Raw genomic sequence first — 19,677 nt, 5'->3', positions numbered from 1 at the left:
TGATGTGCAATTTTCAAATGAGAAAAGATTACATCAATATAATCACTCTTAAGCTCTGCTCCTTTGTCGGCGTCCCCCACCCTCACACAATCCCCACATTCTGGACTTTTGCAGCAATGTACGCTCTTCACATGATCTGGAGCCCAGTTTCATAAAATGGAAAAAAATATAGCTGCCTGCAGGCTATAGTTGCAATATTACTACTATTACTACTACAGTGGTACCTCGGGTTACAGACGCTTCAGGTTACAGATGCTTCAGGTTACAGACTCTGCTAACCCAGAAATAGTACCTCAGGTTAAGAACTTTGCTTCAGGATGAGAACAGGAACCGCGCGGCAGAAGCAGGAGGCCCCATTAGCTAAAGTGGTACCTCAGGTTAAGGACAGTTTCAGGTTAAGAATGGGCCTCCAGAATGGATTAAGTTCTTAACCCAAGGTACCACTGTACTACTAGTACCTATTGAATTTTGTGTAGTGCCCTACATCCATAGATCTCAGGGTGGTTCACAACATAAAATTAAAATATATAAAAAACCACAAACTACGTAATAAAAATAAGAATAAAACATAAATCTCCCCTGTTGCAGTCCTGGGCTGTTTAAGGCTTTATAGGTCCAAACCAGTACTTCGAATTGGGCCCAGAAATGAATTGGCAGCCGGTGCAGCTGGAACACATCTTTGTGTGATAAGGTCTGAAAAGGAGTTCCTCTCATAGTTGGTTAGCCCGATAAGCCTTGGTTCTTGCCTGCAGAGAGGTTTCTAAGCACATTCAGTAGATATTTCCCCCTTTGGGGGGTTTGGCCCTTAATTCATTCTGGACCTGCATTAACAACCCTAAAACTTGACCTGCACAAACTGAAAAGCATCTGTGGCAAATTATTACAACTCCCGTTCCATTAAAAGCCATCGTGATACAGCCCATCTCTTAGAAAGCAAAGCAAAAGTAACACGATATAATTTTGACAATGTTCTCAGGAAGTTGCGGGTCATAGCTTATTAGACAGTGAATTTCCCAGAGGTGCAGAAGTGAAGTGAGCTGTGGTTTGGATGATGAGGAAAGAAAAGATTATTTGTTTGGAAAATGCACCCTTCTCAGGCCTCTCCAGCCTTTGTTTACCCTCCATTAGCCTCAGCCAGCACATGCTGATGGGAACTGTCATCCAAAACATCTGCAGGAAGCCATGTTGGTGGCGGCTGAGCTACAGCAAAGAACTCCTCTTCTCCTAATTAACGGGGCACCGATTTTACCATCTGCTTGTACTTAATGGCTGTGGGGCCTAACTTTGGCTGGAAATGCTCCTCTCTTCCCCACACCCTTCAAGATTTCGTTGGTACAACTCAGTTGGTACAACTGTTGACGTCAGGCTGAACCTGTGGCCCGCCAGATGTTATTGGACTCCAACTCCCATCAGCCCCAGTCAGCACAGCCAAGGGGTGGGGGATTATTGGAATACGGTATCATATGAAGGGGCCACAGGTTCCTGACCCCTGGCGGAAAGGGAAGCTTGGGCTTGGCTGGGTGATGCTCAAGTTTTGGGACCAGTTGCTGTATGAAGACTGGCCGACTGCACTTTGTATGTTCAATACAATACAGCGTTGCCTTGGAATTACAGCAAGGAACAACCCAAACACGAAGAGGGTTTTTACGCATTTCCTTCCCCGATTTTTCTTTCCTAACAACCTGGGGTAGGGGTGGAATTTAGGCTGGGAGGGTTAAGCATCATGTGGCTGAGTGGGGAATGGTCCAAGTCTATCGCTTATACGCCCATCCTGGCTGTCAATGGGCGAAGGCCACGCAGCTCTGGCTGGGCGAGCCAAATTGCTCCAGAATGATAAACAGTTACTTCAGATTTCCATCCCTGGTGCCAAGTTTCAAGTCCTGCGTAGCTTTTATGGCCAAATTATAAATATCTAATACCCAACCGTGGAACGTAACCCCCCAAAATGCTGACATAATGCATCACAGCGACTGTGAACTGCATCAAGTGTTGACAATGACCTTCTTCACATCTTAAGGACGAGAAAGTTATGGCTGGGAAGTCTTTTGCAACACATCGCAGAGCTGGATTTTGTGAGAGTCGTCAGCTTCTTTCCCTTCAAAAAAATGATCCGCTCAGAGCAAAAACGTGCAGTGGGTTAGTGGTGGAGAATCTCCCCCCCCCCCATTGCCATGTGAAATAGGGTCTATTTTAAAGCTGCAACTACAGATGTCGTGGCAACGTTGCGTAGTATGTTACTCAGTGTGTGCATGTTTTCTCAAGGGGAGGAGTATTCAGATTTAATTGTGGGAGGCCCAAGTTCGAAACGCATGCTGAAGCTTTCTAGGAGATGCAAGTTGTATCTTTAAGCTTATTTTATCCCACTGAGATAAAAAGGAAGGAAGGAAGGAAGGAAGGAAGGAAGGAAGGAAGGAAGGAAGGAAAACTGAGACAGGTGCTGGTCTTCTGGGTTCAAAAATCAATACTTCTGTGTGCTTGCCTGACTTCTTCCAAATTGCTTTGCCTTTAGGTTAGATTTCTGCAATGCATTATACATGGTGCTGGCTTTGAAGATGGTTCAGAAACTGCAGGTGGTACAGAATTCAGCGGCCACCCTGTTCAATGAGCAAGCGACAACTATCCTTGCCCACTGGCTGCCAATTAGCTTCCAGTCCCAATTCAAAGTTCTGGTTTTGACCTATAAAGCCTTAAATGCCCCAGGACTGCAATACCTCAAGGACCGCCTCTGATCATATGAACCAACCTGGACCCTGCGATCATCATCTGAGACCCTTCTTTGTGGCCCTCTCCACGAGAGGCCCGGAGGGTGGCAGCAAAAGAAAGGGCCTTTTCCGCAGTGGCTCCCCATTTGTGGGATGCTCTCCCCAGGGAGGCTTTCCCGGTGCCTTCATTACGTATCTTTAGGTGGCAGACAAAAATGTTTCTCTTCAACGTGGCATTCGGCTGATTAACACTGGCTTTTTTATGTGCTTGTGGGAGGGTGTGTGTGTTATTGTTATGTTTTTATTACAGTGGACGCTCGGGTTACGAACGTGATCCGTGCGGGATGCACGTTCCCAACCCGCAGCAGCGCATCTGCGCACGCGCGGGTTGTGATTCGGCGCTTGTGCGCATCCGCAAAGCGTGATTTAGCACTTCTGCGCATGCACGGCCACTGAAACAGGGAGGTAACCCATTCCGTTACTTCCGGGTTTTGGCGGTCCGTAGCCCGAAAAAACGCAACCTGAAGCATCTGTAACCCAAGGTATGACTGTATGCATTTCGTATTCTCATTTTGTATTTTTCTGCTGTGAACTGCCCTGGGATCTTTGGATGAAGGGCAGTATACAGATTTAATTAATTAATTAATTAATTAATAACCCCCCCCCCCCCAAAAAAAAATAAGAGACTTTTTGGAGGAATCAGGGACTGCTAGAAAGGTGAGCCAAAGCCAGCTGGAAATGGCTAATCTGGCACTCATCTACCTCTTCAGCTACAGCCCATGGCCAAATTTCCCATGCACGCTCCCATCACACCATGGACGTTTCAACAGCAATTTATTCGGTGACAGGATCAAGGCCTTTTTCTGATTTATCCACGAAGCATTATTATAAATTACGCCAAGTTTATGCAGAAGGATAACTTCCAATGAGCCTCCCCTTAAGTTTCAATAAACTGCCCTAGCGTAACTCAAAGGAGAAATGAAGCTGGGTGGAATCATCCATCTAAAAGTCATTAAGGAAGCAAATTTGTATAATGAATAGGTGGTTCATACATTTTAAATGCATTACATCTTTTATCGGGATGTATTTATTAGGTATCAATTTGAATTAGGACTGACATCAACCCCCCCCACTTCCTCCTAAGTTCTTAAATATTGCCTCCTGCTAGATGTTATTGATCGACTCCTCCGAAGTGTTGCATTCGGGCTTTCAAATATTTCGTGGGTGTGGAACAAATGAGCTTTGCGAGGTGCTTTTCTAAGCTTTGAGAGAAGCTGCTAGCGGAAAGCTTGCACTTTTGATTTCTAAGGAGAGGGTATTTATAGCCCTGGTGCACCGCAATACTTAAAACTCTGTCCGGGGATGCCTTTTTAACCAAGAAGTGTTTTCAGAAATTCTGTAGATTAGGAACAATCTAAAGCAAAAGCTGTAGCTCAGTCTTGGTTGAACTGGACTGCCTCAGTCGTTACCATTTCTTCTAGCTTCTCATTCTAGGCTCTCGGGGAATCTATGTCCCTCCAGATGTGCCTGGACTCTAAAACCCATCAGCCCCCACCAACATGGTCAATAGTCAGGGATGATGGGACTTGCTGTCCATCAACTTCCTGGTGGCCATCGTTTCCCTATCTCAGCCTTAGCCAATGCCTTTTCAACAACACATTAAACAGAAAGCCTTCGGTCCAGTATACCTGAATGAATGTCTCCACCCCCATTGTTCTGCCCGGACACTGAGGTCCAGCGCTGAGGGCCTTCTGGCGGTTCCCTCACTGCGAGAAGCCAAGTTACAGGGAACTAGGCAGAGGGCCTTCTCGGTAGTGGCGCCCGCCCTGCAAAACACCCTCCCACCAAATGTCAAAGGAAAAAACAACTACCAGAAGACATCTCAAGGCAGCCCTGTTTAGGGAAGCTTTTAATATCTGAAGGACTATTGTATTTTAATATTTTGTTGGAAGCTACCCAGAGTGGCTGGGGAAACCCAGTCGGAGGGGTGGGGTATAAATAAATTATTATTATTATTATTATTATTATTATTACACCTTCCAGAAAGTAATGCACATGTGAATGTTAGCCGTTGTTATTTAGGCACTCACAAAGGCAAAGGAATGTAAAAAAAAATGAATGCACGCTCCAAGGTCTTTTATAATTGGGCATGATTCACCTTCATTCTCATTTTGGGCAGGCAAACGAAGCATGAGTCGCTTTGTTAACGTCATTTGCTCTAATAGTTTGATATTCAAATCAATAAGGTGCCATTTTTAAAAATCTCTGTTCCGGCCAGCCCAGTTCTCTCGCTTCCACTTTTGTTTGTCGCCACCCCCCAACCCATTATTTTTTTACTCCTAGCAGCAGCCTGCTGCTGTTGTTTTACCCCAGACACTCTCTTATCCCTGTTTAGCTTGAGCTGTGAAACTGTCTGCGCAGCCCTATGGGTGCTTATTTGGAAGGTCGGTGAGCTAAAGCTGCAATCCTATAGGCACTCCACTGACCCAGCAGTCCCTTTCCCCTACAAGCCTGCATTTTTCCCAATATATATACTCTGCACCGGGTGCCTTGCCAGAAAATACGCACAATGTCTTGAAAACCTGAACCCAGAAAGCATGTGAGAAATTGTGCAAAGCAAGCAGATGGACTTATTTTCATACGCTGTTGAAGTGCATATATTTTGCTGCAAGGGGTGTGTGTGTGTGTGTGTGTGTGTGTGTGTTTGCATGCGCTCACATACAGCTCTGATCATACTCTTAAGCTTCTGTGACCTAATTTAAGGCAGCCAGCTCCAGCTCTCTGGCCCAATCTGAACGGAGGAAGCAAGTGATATGACACAGCCAGTTTGGAATTTTCTAAAGAAAGAAAATGACAGGGTGGTTTTTTTGTTTTGTTTTGTTTTTGCTTGTTTATTTTTGCAAGAGCTGGGATGGGGGGAGAGCTTAGTTTAAGGGAAAGCAAATGCTAAAAATGATAACCACATCCTCGCTGGCTGGCCTGCAATGCTGGGCACAATGTTCCCATAAGCACGTCACATCACTCTTGAATTTCTAGCGTAACAGGTGAAAATGCAGATAAGGTCTACTTTTCAAATATGCCTGGAGCAAAGCATTATTCTGGCTACTGGACGAGGCTCTACCCACCACCTCCAACCTCAGGAACAAGGGAAATACAAGTGAACTAGGAGAATTCTGTGTCCATGTTATCTAGACAGAAAACTGAACCACCTTCCAGTTCAGAACTGGATTGGAATCTTTTTTCGTAGCAACCTGCTGACATTTTGCGAGAGAATAAAATTCTGGTGACCAAGGAAAAGCGCAAGGGAATGAGATGTCGGGTTATTAGAACACTAGCTTCTTGTCTGTAAAGGCGGTGTGCAAGCTCCCTGGAAAGGATATGCAAAAGAAGGTGCTTTTGTGCAAAAGTATTTATTATTTATATTGGGACGCAGGTGGCGCTGTGGGTTAAGCCACAGAGCCTAGGGCTTGCCGATCAGAAGGTTGGCGGTTCAAATCCCCGTGACGGGGTGAGCTCCTGTTGCTCGGTCCCAGCTCCTGCCAACCTAGCAGTTCGAAAGCACGTCAAAGTGCAAGTAGATAAATAGATACCACTGTGGCGGGAAGATAAACGGCGTTTCCGTGCGCTGCTCTGGTTTGCCAGAAGCGGCTTAGTCATGCCAGCCACATGACCCGGAAGCTGTATGCCGGCTCCCTCGGCCAGTAAAGCGAGATGAGCGCCACAACCCCAGATTCGTCCGCGACTAGACCTTTACCTTTACTTATCATATTGGTACAGTGGAACCTCGGTTTTCAAACGTTATTCATTCCGGAAGACTGTTCAAGTTCCGAAAAACATTCGAAAACCGGAACATTTGCTTCTAGGTTTCCAGCGTTCGGGAGCCAAAACGTTCCAAAACGGAGGCGTTCGGGAACCAAGGTTTGACTGTACCACTAAAAAGGTGCCATCCAATTTACGCAGACAATGTAGCCCATTCTAGGACATTGTCACCAGCATAGTAATAAAAGGGTCCCGAAATTTCAGCTGCTTACGATTTACAGTTTTCAAAACAGTGAGGTAGACGAGATGAAAATAACACCTATATATTTCACATCTGGTTTCAGATAGTACATGGATAGCAAAGTCTAAAAGGCCCGGGTCACAAATTTTCACTGCCCTCGGGCAGCTATGGTGCCTCATTTTCCATAAGTATTGTATTTGGTGTTAACTCTGGAAGTGTGTACTCGATTCTGACCAAACTAAGCCTCCTAGAGCACAATAAACATTAGGAGGATTAATTTGGTCTCTCTCTCTCACACACACGTCATAAGCCGAGTTCTTCCATACTATCTACCAACTGACTCCCCGCCATTTCTTCTATTTTTTATTTTGCCAACTAGAAATGCCAAGGATTGAGCCCACAACCTTATGCAGGCCATGCATCTGCTACACCATTAAACCACAGCCCCTCCCACTATGAATGATATTGAAATGAGAATGCATAAGGACTGAGCATGCCGAAATTGAGGTGAAATGGGAAGGGTTCCACAGAGAGGGCAAGCGGGGAGAACTGGGGTTGACAACCGGAATTATCAGCGTGGTATTGTTTAGTATTAGTAATCCAATAGTAATTTAAATGGATTTCTGTGTTAAGATTTAGGGGGGAAAGGGAAAAAATTCAACCACCAAGCATACATGTGCTCCTATAATGTGTCTATAGCACAGAATGAAAAACATATCCAACTCCTAGGCATCAAATAGGCCTGGGCGATATATCGATATACAGTTGAACCTCGGATCCCGAACGCCTTGCGACTCAAACGTTATGGCTTCTGAAAGCCACAAACCCAGAAGTGAGTGTTCCGATTTGTGAAGGTTCTTTGGAACCCAAACGTCCAACGTGACGTCCGATTGGAGCTTCCTGCAGCCGATCGGAAGCCATGCCTTGGTTGTTGAACGTTTTCGGAAGTCGTACAAACTTCCGGAACGGATTGCGTTTGACAACCAAGGTACGGCTGTATCACCCAGGACCGGTATGAGGAGCAGACCGCAATATCGGCTTCACTCGCTGGTATATCACTGGTGAAACCGCCACCGCTCCCAAGTCCCTCTGCTAGCAGCGTCCCCTAGAGTTCTTTCCTTCAGCGGCGCTGCTAGTGGAGGGACTCAGAAACAGTGGCAGTTTCGCCAGCGATATATCGCTGAGTGAAACCGCCATCGTACTCTGCTCTCATACGATGCAGAGGGAGAAACAGGCGCCGATACAGCTTGTTCCTCCCATCTATAAACTGTTCCACTGAGGAGTGTGCAGCTGCCCTTACCTCAGATGAACAGTTAAAGGAGCTCCCAGTCCGGCGCTGGCTCCCATGAGCTGGTGGTGGAGGCACTCCGTCAAACTGCTCAGCTGAGAGCAAGCGCGGTTGGCGCTCCCTGCAGCGAGCTGTTAAAGGAGACCCTATGTGCTGCCCGCTCACCCGTGAGTGGCAGGAGCGCCAGGGCTGTCTCAGCTGAGGAGGGGGAACCTTCCTGATCCCCAGCTGAGCTGCGCAAACAAGCTGCGTTGTCCCAGCCTGTGAGCGCCTGGGTGAAGCCACCTCAGTTCCCGAAGTGAGAGCTGGGGCAAGTTTCACCAGGTCCTTCGCGGGCAGAGGCCAAAGCAGCTTGTTTTTTTCAAAACCGTGGTACAGTGGTACCTCAGGATGCGAACGGGATCCGTTCTGGAGCCCCGTTCGCATCCTGACGCGAACATAACACACGTCTGCGCGTATCGCCGCTTCCACGCATGTGCGTGACATCATTTTGAGCGTCTGTGCGAGCGGCGAAACCCGGAAGTAATGTGTTCTGTTACTTCCGGGTCGCCGCAGAGCGCAACCTGAAAATGCTCAACCTGAAGCGTATTCATCCCGAGGTATGACTGTATATTGTCAAACTGCACTGTTTGGCTCGCAATGCACTGCGATGTTGAAAAGGTGACATCGCCCAGCCCTAGCATCAACACCAAATTAAAATAATTTTTTTTGCATATCCAACATACATCATAAAAACAAGATTCTAAAGAATCTCCTGGGCTTCCCTCCTGCCCTTGTGGCTCCTACTGTTCAGTCATTTCCTCCTGCATCTTTTACGATGATGCAAATCTTTTACATCTCCATAATATCCAAAACTCACCATTAAACTACAAGTGTTATTCCAATCCTACTTATGATTTTAACTGTTTACAAGCAACACCACATTTCAAGTCGGTCCTGCATCAACTTTAAGAAACATTTGACATTTCCAACTTCCAGTACCAAATTTTTAGATGCCACTTGTGTTTTCCCCAATTACTGCTTCACCCAGCACCTGCCCACCAGTGATTCTGAAAACAATGCAATTCCTTATAGCATGCAAATAACATATTTTTCCATGAAAAGGCATACATTGCCATTTGGCCCGGTCTTTTATCGTGCCCTTTGAAATAAGGAAAACACAGTAAATACAATCCGCATTCAAGTTTCTTTAATGGCTAAAGGCTGCTGAGCTAAAAATATCTTTTTAATGACTTTATATTAAGGTATTTATTTAAATGGTTTATCTGAGCCAGAGGTTAATAAGATACTGCTCTATATTCAATCAGTGGACTCCCATAAGGCTGTGCAGTTAGCATTAAAAGTTATAAAGAGATATGCTTTATGTGCAACTATCTTGTTGTGGAGTACGCCTCTGGAATATTAAGCACAGTTCTGGAGTGCAAATTCCTTGTGAAGTTGTAATAGGAGTTAGGGCAGATCCAGAAACAAATTACTTCCCACTGCCAACATTTTGGGGGACGCAAAAACCAACAATGAATAATTCCTTCCCTCCACTTATTGTTTTCAGCATTCTTTGCAAAAGCATTCGCCTGTTGATTTACATTACGGCGTTATTTCAGCTGCCTTCACGCGCCCTCAACGATGCCAATATTTAGGGAGCAATCCAAAGCCAACGTACATTACGCCAACTTAAATTAAGTCGGCATGAAACATGCCAGTTCCAAACTCCACTCCAGTGGGGCTTAGTGCTGGTCACCACCCTTTCTGCCACTTTAATTTACGACTGGTCATGTGACTGTACGGCACTTTAACACATGGCATCTTAATTATAGATACACTGCAAGGATTTTTTGGGGGGGAGGCAAAGTTGTTGAGCTTTTTTCTTTGCAAAATCTCCAATAAAAATTAAGTTTATGGGGGAAATTGCCAAAAATACCGCCCAAACCTCCGATATGGGCTGCCATATGCCCAGGCGTTTTAGCTGATTTTCGCAAACTCCACCAGGATGCCATTTTTGATGGGCGAATCCCATCTATGTCTGGGACATTCCGGACGTATGGCAGCTCTACACAATGCCAAAATAATAATGGTATGTGCAATTCAATATTTCAAAGCCCAAACGGCTCAAATATCTCCAAGATACGTCCATGAGAACAGCTTTCTACGTGAATACTTGCGCTATCGACAACTTTATGATACCACATTCTTAAACCGAGTTTTTGCCCTGCCCTGCCTAGGAGATGTAATTTTACTGGGTGGCCTTATTTATAAATAGAGTAAATGCATAAATACAGAGATCACTGGGTGGCAGCCCTCATCTTATATCCCTGCCGAGATTCCCGGCAGTGTGCAATACATGCATGTTAGGCGAGGCAGCGCTGGCAGCCTCAGAAAGCAGGAATGGAAACAGACAACTGTGTCATGGGAGGAGACGCAGGCAGGAACTGTGTGTCTCCATTTGCAGAATAGGAGGGGGAAGGGACTGAACTATTCTAAACGCAAATAAAGCTGGCATACTTCCATGTTATTAAGCTTGATTTCTTCCTACAACTGTTATTCCCAAGGGCTTTGGATTTTACCAGCCCAGGCAGTTTCTAGGTTGCAAATAAGAAATCAGTTTCCCTCTCCAACCCTGCTTTTCTGATTTTCTCTGCCGAGTGCACGGAAGCTGCCAAATGTTTCCCAAGGCAGGTGTTCTGTTGAATACTAACTACCGTCTCTGAAAGAAGGAAGGCTGAAATGGAAAAGCTCCGCAAGAAAACACCGTAATGGAAACAACACAACAACTCCGCGGAGGGGGGGGGGGAGGGTGGCAGATCGCTCTGCTGCAAATGAGTCGGTCTTCTGCACTCTGAAAATTGAAATGAAACAGAACTGGGGGAGTTGATGTAGGCCCAGATTAAACCACACTTAAGAACTGCAAACTTGCTTGCCTGGTATCATTTCAGCTCCAAGAACTAGCCGTGTACAGTCATACCACGGGTTAAATGTGCTTCAGGTTGAGCGTTTTCAGGTTACGCGCCATGGCGACCCAGAAGTAATGGAGCATGTTGCTTCCGGGTTTCGCTGCTCACGCATGCGCAGACCCTCAAAGTGACGGCACGCGCATGTGCGGAAGCAGAAAATCGCAACCTGCGCATGCGCAGACATGAGTTGCGTTTGCTTCAGGATGCGAACAGGACTCCGGAACCATGCTGCTTCTCCCCAATACAGTGGTACCTCGGGTTACATATGCTTCAGGTTACAGACGCTTCAGGTTACAGACTCCACTAACCCAGAAATATTACCTCGGGTTAAGAACTTTGCTTCAGGATGAGAACAGAAATCGTGCAGCGGTGGCGCAGCGGCAGCAGGAGGCCCCATTAGCTAAAGTGGTGCTTCAGGTTAAGAACAGTTTCAGGTTAAGAACAGACCTCCAGAACAAATTAAGTTCTTAACCCGAGGTACCACTATATATATGTTGCTAGGATAAACGGTTGGATTGGGGAGCGGGTTACAACTCAAAATCACAATGGGGGGGGGTGTCATTCTACAATTTTCAGAATTTAAGACATTGCTACTCTAAATGCAGAAATCTATCTGACTGGATTTTTAACTCAGTGTTTTGATTTTTAGCACGTTGTTTGTGATTTCTTCATTTTCTGCTACCAACCCTTCCATTTCCCCTCATCTCATAAGAGTCCTCACTTTTTTTGCATGATGAGGCGGGGCACACCAATGGATGTGTGTCGTCGTCGTCCCCCGCGCTTAGGCTCCATCTGCACTATGCATTTAGATAAGCATCGAATTGTAGGCTGAGAAATGTAGTTTCCTAAGGGGGCAGAGAGTTGCTAGAAAACCCTAATTCCTTCCAGGAAGCTACAATTCCCAGAGCTCCCTGAGAAAAGGGGTGTAGCTCTTCAGCTCCATCTCCAATATCCTTGCATTTGGTTGGGATGCCTGCAATGGAAAGCCTACATGCTTTGCCCTGAAGGTGGGATAGGGGCTAAGGAACCACAGCTGCCTTGCATGGCAGAGGCCAATCTATTGCAACACCATCCAAAATATAATATATAAAGGGGGTTTCTCTCCCTCAATCCCTCTCTTCACTCACAGACCTGAACTCTATTGACTACCCCAATCTTTTCCTGTTTATCTTTCCACCCTGCAGGCTCATCTCAAAATACCCACCCGACTTCCAAACTCCTCCACCTCCCACCTGTTTCCTCTTAAAAACCCTCCTCCTTTCATCAGTTTCTGTCCCGCTGTACAAATTTACCGGCTTTCGAAATTAGCCGGGCACAAGGCGCGTTTTGCAATGCACGACCGGCCTCTTGCGAGGAAGCAGAGATGCCTGGCTGTTGCCAGGTTTGGCACCTAACGTCTGCATCTGGCTAGCTGCTGCAATGCCACGCCAGTCAGCTGATCTGCGGGACAGCGCAGCACCCAAAGATGGGCATCTTTTAGTGCCGGTGCCCTGCAGATCACCTGGCTCACACAGCACCACAAGAGGCGCATCTTTAATTCATGCTTTTTAAAAAAAGAAGATTAAAAGTGTTGCTGGATTTATTTTTAATGTGACTAGACATTTTGTTTCGGCACCCTGTTTCTAACACTGATATTTACTCTCCCTTGCTGAGTTCAATGGCGAACGGAGCTGGCTTGCATATGAGGCACTGAAGATGCCACATTGGGGTGTGTGTGTGTGTGTGTGTGAATCCCTTGGGACAGCGCCCCAGCAGGTTCCCCTCCTGCCCCCAGCAACAACTTCCGGCAAGACCTTGTGACTTGCTGGAGACTGCAATCACGTGAGCCTGAAAGGCTTTGGCTGGAGGGGGCCGTTCCTTGTTCTGCCTCAGGCGGCAAAACATGATGAGCCTTGTGGCAAAAGTACACAAGGCTTAATAATAATAATAATAATAAAATTATTATTTGTACCCCGCCCATCTGGCTGGGTTTCCCCAGCCACTCTGGGCGGCTTCCATAGAAACCAAAAATACAGTGAAATATCACAGATTAAAAACTTCCCTGAACAGGGCTGCCTTAAGACGTCTTCTAAATGTCAGGTAGTTATTTATCGCTTTGACATCTGATGGGAGGGCGTTCCACAGGGCGGGCGCCACTACCGAGAAGGCCCTATGCCTGGTTCCCTGTAGCTTTGCTTCTCGCAATGAGGGAACCGCCAGAAGGCCCTCGGTGCTGGACCTCAGCGTCCGGGCAGAACGATGGGGGTGGAGACGCTCCTTCAGGTATACTGGGCCGAGGCCGTTTAGGGCTTTAAAGGTCAACACCAGCACTTTGCTCGGAAACGTACTGGGAGCCAATGTAGGTCTTTCAAGACCGGTGTTATGTGGTCTCGGCGGCCGCCCCCAGTCACCAGTCTAGCTGCCGCATTCTGGATTAGTTGTAGTTTCCGAGTCACCTTCAAAGGTAGCCCCACGTAGAGCGCATTGCAGTAGTCCAAGCGGGAGATAACTTTAACTCTCCCAGCAAAGAGGATGTTGGACTCAAGTTGGTGACCAGCAATAGCAAACTGGTGCCAACTCCACTAAATCCCCCTGAATTCAGGGAGGCGGAGGTACAATACAGATATAGAGAAATAGATTTTCTCCGACCCGTGTTTGATGACCAAGGATTCCAGTAAGCCTTTGGAGTTTCTCCCAGCAGGAGAGGAGGGGTCACAATTGAATGAGGTGAGCCATAGATTTTGCAAAACACTATAGAAATTCTATGGTGTCCTTGTTTCCAGGACATTTACAAATAAAATGGGAAAATGCCACCCAAAACATGAACAATCATCAAAAGCAGCATTTTTATTTTTATTTTAAAAACGAAGCAGCTTCAGACATCCGCTTGAAACGTTGATAAGTGAAGTGTGATGAATTTGGGGAAAGGGGTGGACAGTGATAGGCACAGGTCTCTTGTAGCAAAGCAAGTGTTTTGTCCGCACAAAGAAAATTCATTTTCGCAGAAGGGGAGATACGCACGCCTCTTCCCGGCATCCCTGTCTGGACATGACAATGGAAGAAGTGTAAGCCATGGTGACGGGGTCAAAAACCTGGTTTTTTACTATTTCTGTAGCCCAGTCCCTGGCAGGGTCCCTGTCTCCGAGAGCACCCGAGAGCCAAGCAATCAGCCTGAAAGGGCAGCTTTTTAGCCTCTGAACGCTCAGTTGCAAGGTGTGCTTCAGTTTCAAGAGAACGGCATGTGCAAGTTCTGTTGCGTACAATGCAACTTCATGGAAAACCAAAAGAAGATATTGGAGTGCTCCAAGTCATTTGCCTGTGTGCGTGCGCAGAAAACAGTAGGTACAGCTGAAAGCAGGCACATAAAGATCTGCAATGCACCTGCAATTATTATAATTGTATGGTTATAGAATTGTTGTATAATCTTTAGAAGGTTGCATAATCTTACAACTGTGACTGTCAGGAAGGGGTCCAGTACATCTGAATTTGCCACTATACTTTTGGGGGCTTTTGTCCAAAGATTCCCCCCCCCCCCAACTTTTCTCCTCCCTTGCTGGGTGGTCAAGCCCTGATGTCAACAGAGGTCCCCAAGTCCTGGCTCTGTTGGCTGCCACCAACTGCTCTCATGTCAGGAACATGCTGGCCCGGGTCAGCTGAATCCTTAGAAGTCTTTTCGACGTCTTTCGAATCTGGAACCTGAGGTCCCCAAGCAACCCACATGAAATTAAAAACCCCTCAGCTGTGTCACTGTGCCACAGAATATCCAATGACGCCCGGACTGCAAAGATCAGTCCAGTGGTCTCGGGAATACGGAAAGCAGTGCTTATGTGTGCGCTGGAGTCCGTATTACATTCAGTTCAGCTCCTGGGCTGATGTCAAACAAGCCGTTTATTGCTTGCTAATATTAGCACTAGAAATAGAATGTCATTTAGGCTTTAAGGGGGGCGGGGGGGAGGTAAGAATAGTCCTGATATTAATGTCTGAAGCACTTGGGGAATGTAGCTATGATGAGATTAAACCACATGACCCAAAACATATAACATTTGCCATTCAAAGCTCAGTGAAGAAGAAGAAGAAGAAGAAGAAGAAGAAGAAGAAGAAGAAGAAGAAGAAGACAGGATATAAAAATCAGAAGACCCAAAATAAATTTAACTTTATCTGTCAGACAAGCTTCCCCCCGGGGGCTTTCAAGATTATTTAGCAACAGTAACGGGAACAGACAATTAAAATTCACAGCTCCAGTGTTCCTAAGCTAAAATGTCATTAAAAGGGAGGGGAGTTGCAATCATATATCCACGTGATTGCAAACTGAGAGGATGCAAGCACATAGGCATGGCTTAGTCATATAGCTGCAACAAGCCTGTGCGCACAAAAGCTACCGTAGATTCCGGCGTATTAGGCGACTGGGCGTATAAGTCGACCCCCCAAATTGGCAGCTGCCAATTCGGGGAGTCGACTTATACGTCCAGTCTTATATGTGACAGCTTCGCTGGGCAGCGGCAGTGGGCGGCGGGCTTCGCTGGGTGGCTTCCTCCCAGCGCGGAGCGGAGCTGCCTAAATCTTTTTAACTTTTTAACCCCGGAAAATCCTCTAAAAAGTCGGGGGTCATCTTATACGCCGGCTTAGCATCGCTGGGCAGCTTCGCCGGGCAGCTTCCTCCCGACGCAGAGCCCGCTGCCACTGCCCAGCAAACCCATACCCGGCGTATAAGATGACCCCCGACTTTTTAGAGGATTTTCCAGGGTTAAAAAGTCATTTTATATGCCGGAATCTACGGTACTATTGATCCACAACTCAAGGAAGAATTAGCAGATTAAACCCCAGCTTTCTAAAATGACGCAAAAGACGCATGTGTTACTTTCCTGGGGCAGTAGGAGCAGGTTGCCACCTTTTTATAATTGGCAGAGCTCCTGTGCCTTTAGCAGTTGTGGGACTGGTAGAAGTTCAGCCTGGCCTAGCTGCTCCTGGGATGGAGGTGACCAGGTTTTACGAAAGTGTTATTGGTTTGGAAATTTTAACTGCTCTTCAGCGCATGCAGAGGCACAAAAAGACTCTTGGGGCAGCTTACGCGTGAAATTCATTTAAAATGCAGTACGGTAAACAGTCGGCGGAGTATTAAGTGTGCCAGCACAAAATAAAATAAAAATAAAATAAAACATGATGGATCTAAAACAAGGGCTAGGGCAAGTTAAAAGTTCTTCCTAGAGGGTCGAAAACAAATATGGCGCCATGCGAGCCACTGTGAGGAGGAACCTCTGGTAAGGAACAGGGTGCCGCAACAGGAAGTATTTATTAGATTTCTTACTCACTGACTGAGACGCGTAGAGAATTGTTCCGTACAATGGCAACTGACTCAAACTGATGACAAACATGTGGTGGAATCCAATGCAGCGCAAAGTAAATTGTTCCACCAGTGCAAAGATTTCGGCTTATGCAACCAAACGGTCTCCACATGCCCCTAGAACCTCAGAAGGACTTTTAGAGAGGGTGCAAGATACATGTGGAGAAAGGAGGGGCCAGGAATCCTGTTGCACGGGTGGAAATCTTTGTGATGATGGGACATGTTAGTAGAAAGCCACTCATGGTTGAGGGGGAGGGACAGGAAGGAAATGGAAAACCCACTCCCTTCATGAATCCAGTCGGCTGTAGGTCTGTAATAATAATAATAATAATAATAATAATAATAATAATAATAATATAATAATAAATTTTATTTATATCCCGCCCTCCCCAGCCGAAGCCGGGCTCAGGGCAGCTAACAACAATAAAACAGTACAAAAGTACAGCATAAACAACACTCTAAAATCATTCATTATAAAATTAATTCCAATCAAATTAATGGCAACCATTGGGCCAGAGCTCCGCGAAGATTGCCGAGGGAGGGAGTCAGGCTGTGCCCTGGCCAAAGGCCTGGTGGAACAGCTCTGTCTTGCAGGCCCTGCGGAAAGATGTCAAGTCCCCACTTCCGGGTTGGCGCCATCGCCGAATGGCGGACTCCCTCCGAGCTCCGGAGGGAGTCGGCTCGGCAGGGGCTGGGTCCTACCGCGCCGGCGACGCGGGGACCCTTAAAAACCACGGGCACGGGGCCCGTGGACATGGGGACTCGGCTGGCACCGTCAGCGCCCTCCCGACTCGTGAAGGAGCCTTTTTAAAGGCTACGGATCGGGTGCCAGGGAGTGGCGTGGTACTTTGAGTCTATCGCTTCCCCTGCCGAGTGCAGCCGCATGCCATTCGTCGGAGAGCGCTGGCTTCTTCCATTTGAAATTCGGACATTTAACAAAAACCCGTGAGTAATTGGGTAACCGGGTACAAAAGGAGAAAAAAAAAAGGAATTTTTTTTTTCGGATTCGGCACGAGCGGGGGGGATCTAAAAAGGAAGTCAGTCCCCTCCCTGATTGTAAACATGCTAAAACAAGGACTGAGAAACCAAGATCAATTCAGAAGTTTATTGCTGACTAAAAATACCAAATTCCACGATGGAATCATTACAAGAATTGTGCTGGAGGAGAGTCAAGGGTGAGAGGGAAAAGGCAACCCCCCCCCCCCTGAGAACCGGGGCGATTCAGAGAACCTGGCGGAGAGAGATGGAGAGTTTGACAGCTGTCAAAGTAGCTGTCAAATCTTGAGAATATAAAGAGGACTTTGCTACAAGTATTTTGCTGGTTAATTTTGATACAATTGGATATAAATATGGATACAAAATGTCGGGTGGAAAAAGAAACAACAACTTGACTTTTGGATGAGAGGACACAAAGTTATTGCAATCCCTCTAGAGGGGCTTTGGGTTATTACAAGCGGCGTATGTGGAAAACTACTTTGGGATGTGTACTACTGGTCTTAGCTCCTGGGAAAGCAGCAAAACTGAAAATTATTGTTTTGTCTACAGAGGTGACAGCACAATAGAATCTTTCTATTTAAGTAAGCTCCTGAATAACAAACCTCTGTAGAGATACTAGATTTCAGAATAAGAATGGTTTTGCAGCTGAACAAGACAGAAACCTGAGAAAGTAAGAAACAAAAGAGTAAAGGACCAACTACGCCACGGCAAGAACAATGGGAGGAGCAACAATGACCAAGGGAAATTAAAGGCCTCGATTAGACTGGATTTATGAAATTAAACATTATCAAAACAAGTAAATTTAAAGAAAACCGGCAAGATGGATTGAGAAAAATTTGGCTGTGGACTTGAGACCTCCAGGCCGACAACATACAGACTGATGGACATAGGGAATCTAAACCGGGGAAGGGAGGGGGAATTCTAGAATCCAAAGGCTATGTAATCAACTTCTGGAACCTTCATCTATTTTCTATCTTTTATTTTTTTATATATATATAACTTTGGTATTTTGATTTAACATGTTTTGGGAAAAAAAAGGGGGGGAATTCGTGGAAGGAAACGGGGTAGATTTTGGGGGAAAAAATCTTTGTTCTATTTTGTTAAAGGTGAGGAGTGATGTTAAGATTGCAATTTAAATTGGCTATTAGGCATAACATATTAGGTTAAATTGGGAATGAGAACTTGTGGAACCAACGTAGGGAAAGGGGAATACAGCCGGGAGGGGAAGGAGGGAGTCCCAGAAAGAAGGTTATGAAAATAAGGGCTTAAAATTGGTCTCTTTTTTTTTTCCTTTCTTTCTTTTCTTTATCTTTTCTATCTTCTTTACTCTGTTATTATTGGAAATTTTAATAAATATGATAAAAAAAATAAAAAAAAAAAGGAAAGATGTCAAGTCCCGCAGGGCCCTGGTCTCTTGTGACAGAGTGTTCCACCAGATCGGGGCCACAGCCGAAAAAGCCCTGGCTCTAGTTGAGGCCAGCCTAACCTCTCTGTGGCCTGGGACCTTCAAGATGTTTTTATTTGAAGACCGTAAGTTTCTCTGTGGGGCATACCAGGAGAGGCGGTCCCGTAGGTACGAGGGTCCTAGGCCGTATAGGGCTTTAAAGGTTAAAACCAGCACCTTAAACCTGATCCTGTACTCCACCGGGAGCCAGTGCAGCTGGTATAGCACCAGGTGAATGTGATCTCGCAGCGAAGACCTCGTAAGGAGTCTCGCTGCAGCATTCTGCACCCGCTGAAGTTTCTGGGTCAGTCTCAAGGGCAGCCCCACGTAGAGCGAGTTACAATAATCCAGTCTGGAGGTGACCGTCGCGTGGATCACTGTGGCTAGGTCAGGGCGAGAGAGGTGAGGAGCCAACTGCTTAGCTTGGCAGAGATGGAAAAATGCTGCCTTTGTTATAGCTGCAATCTGCGCCTCCATGGAAAGGGAGGTGTCGAAGATTACACCCAAACTCTTAACGGACGGTGCTGGCACTAATTGCGCCCCCGCAAGAGATGGGAGTTGCCCCCCCCAATCCCATATCGCCCCATCCCAGCCAGAGGACCTCTGTCTTCGAAGGATTTAGCTTCAACCGGCTCCCATGTAACCATCCAGCCACAGCTTCCAAACATCTGATCAGTGTGTCTGGGGCCGAGTCAGGATGGCCATCCATCAACAGATGGAGTTGGGTGTCATCGGCATACTGATGCCAATATACTAACATACTAATAATAAATTTTATTTATACCCCGCCCTCCCCAGCCAAGGCTGGGCTCAGGGCGGCTAACAACAACAACAACAAATAATAATAATAATAATAATAATAATAGCTCAGTAGTGCAGTACAGTGGTACCTGTGGATATGAACGGGATCCGTTCCGGAGCCCCGTTCGCATCCTGAAGTAAACGTAACACGCAACTGCGCGTCTGTGCGTGCGCGGGT

General features: G+C 46.4%; 1 protein-coding gene and 1 long non-coding RNA gene across 5 annotated transcripts in view; one reads left to right on the top strand and one right to left on the bottom strand.

Annotated features, from left to right (window-relative positions):
• LOC308478546 overlaps positions 1-12,453 on the top strand; it is a 30,299-nt gene extending 17,846 nt beyond the window's left edge. Inside the window, exon 3 of the long non-coding RNA XR_013987138.1 lies at positions 12,123-12,453. This is a non-coding gene — a long non-coding RNA (uncharacterized lncRNA). The remainder of the gene's footprint in view (positions 1-12,122) is intronic.
• Positions 1-19,677, bottom strand: part of TBL1XR1 (TBL1X/Y related 1) — a 177,503-nt gene that overhangs the window by 41,120 nt on the left and 116,706 nt on the right. The window lies entirely within an intron of this gene.

The sequence above is a fragment of the Podarcis pityusensis genome (genome assembly GCF_964106645.2).
Source record: "Podarcis pityusensis genome assembly, chromosome: 5".
Lineage (NCBI taxonomy): Eukaryota > Metazoa > Chordata > Lepidosauria > Squamata > Lacertidae > Podarcis > Podarcis pityusensis.
Note: the sequence above shows the minus strand (reverse complement) of the source record. Positions and strands in the feature narration are given on the sequence as shown.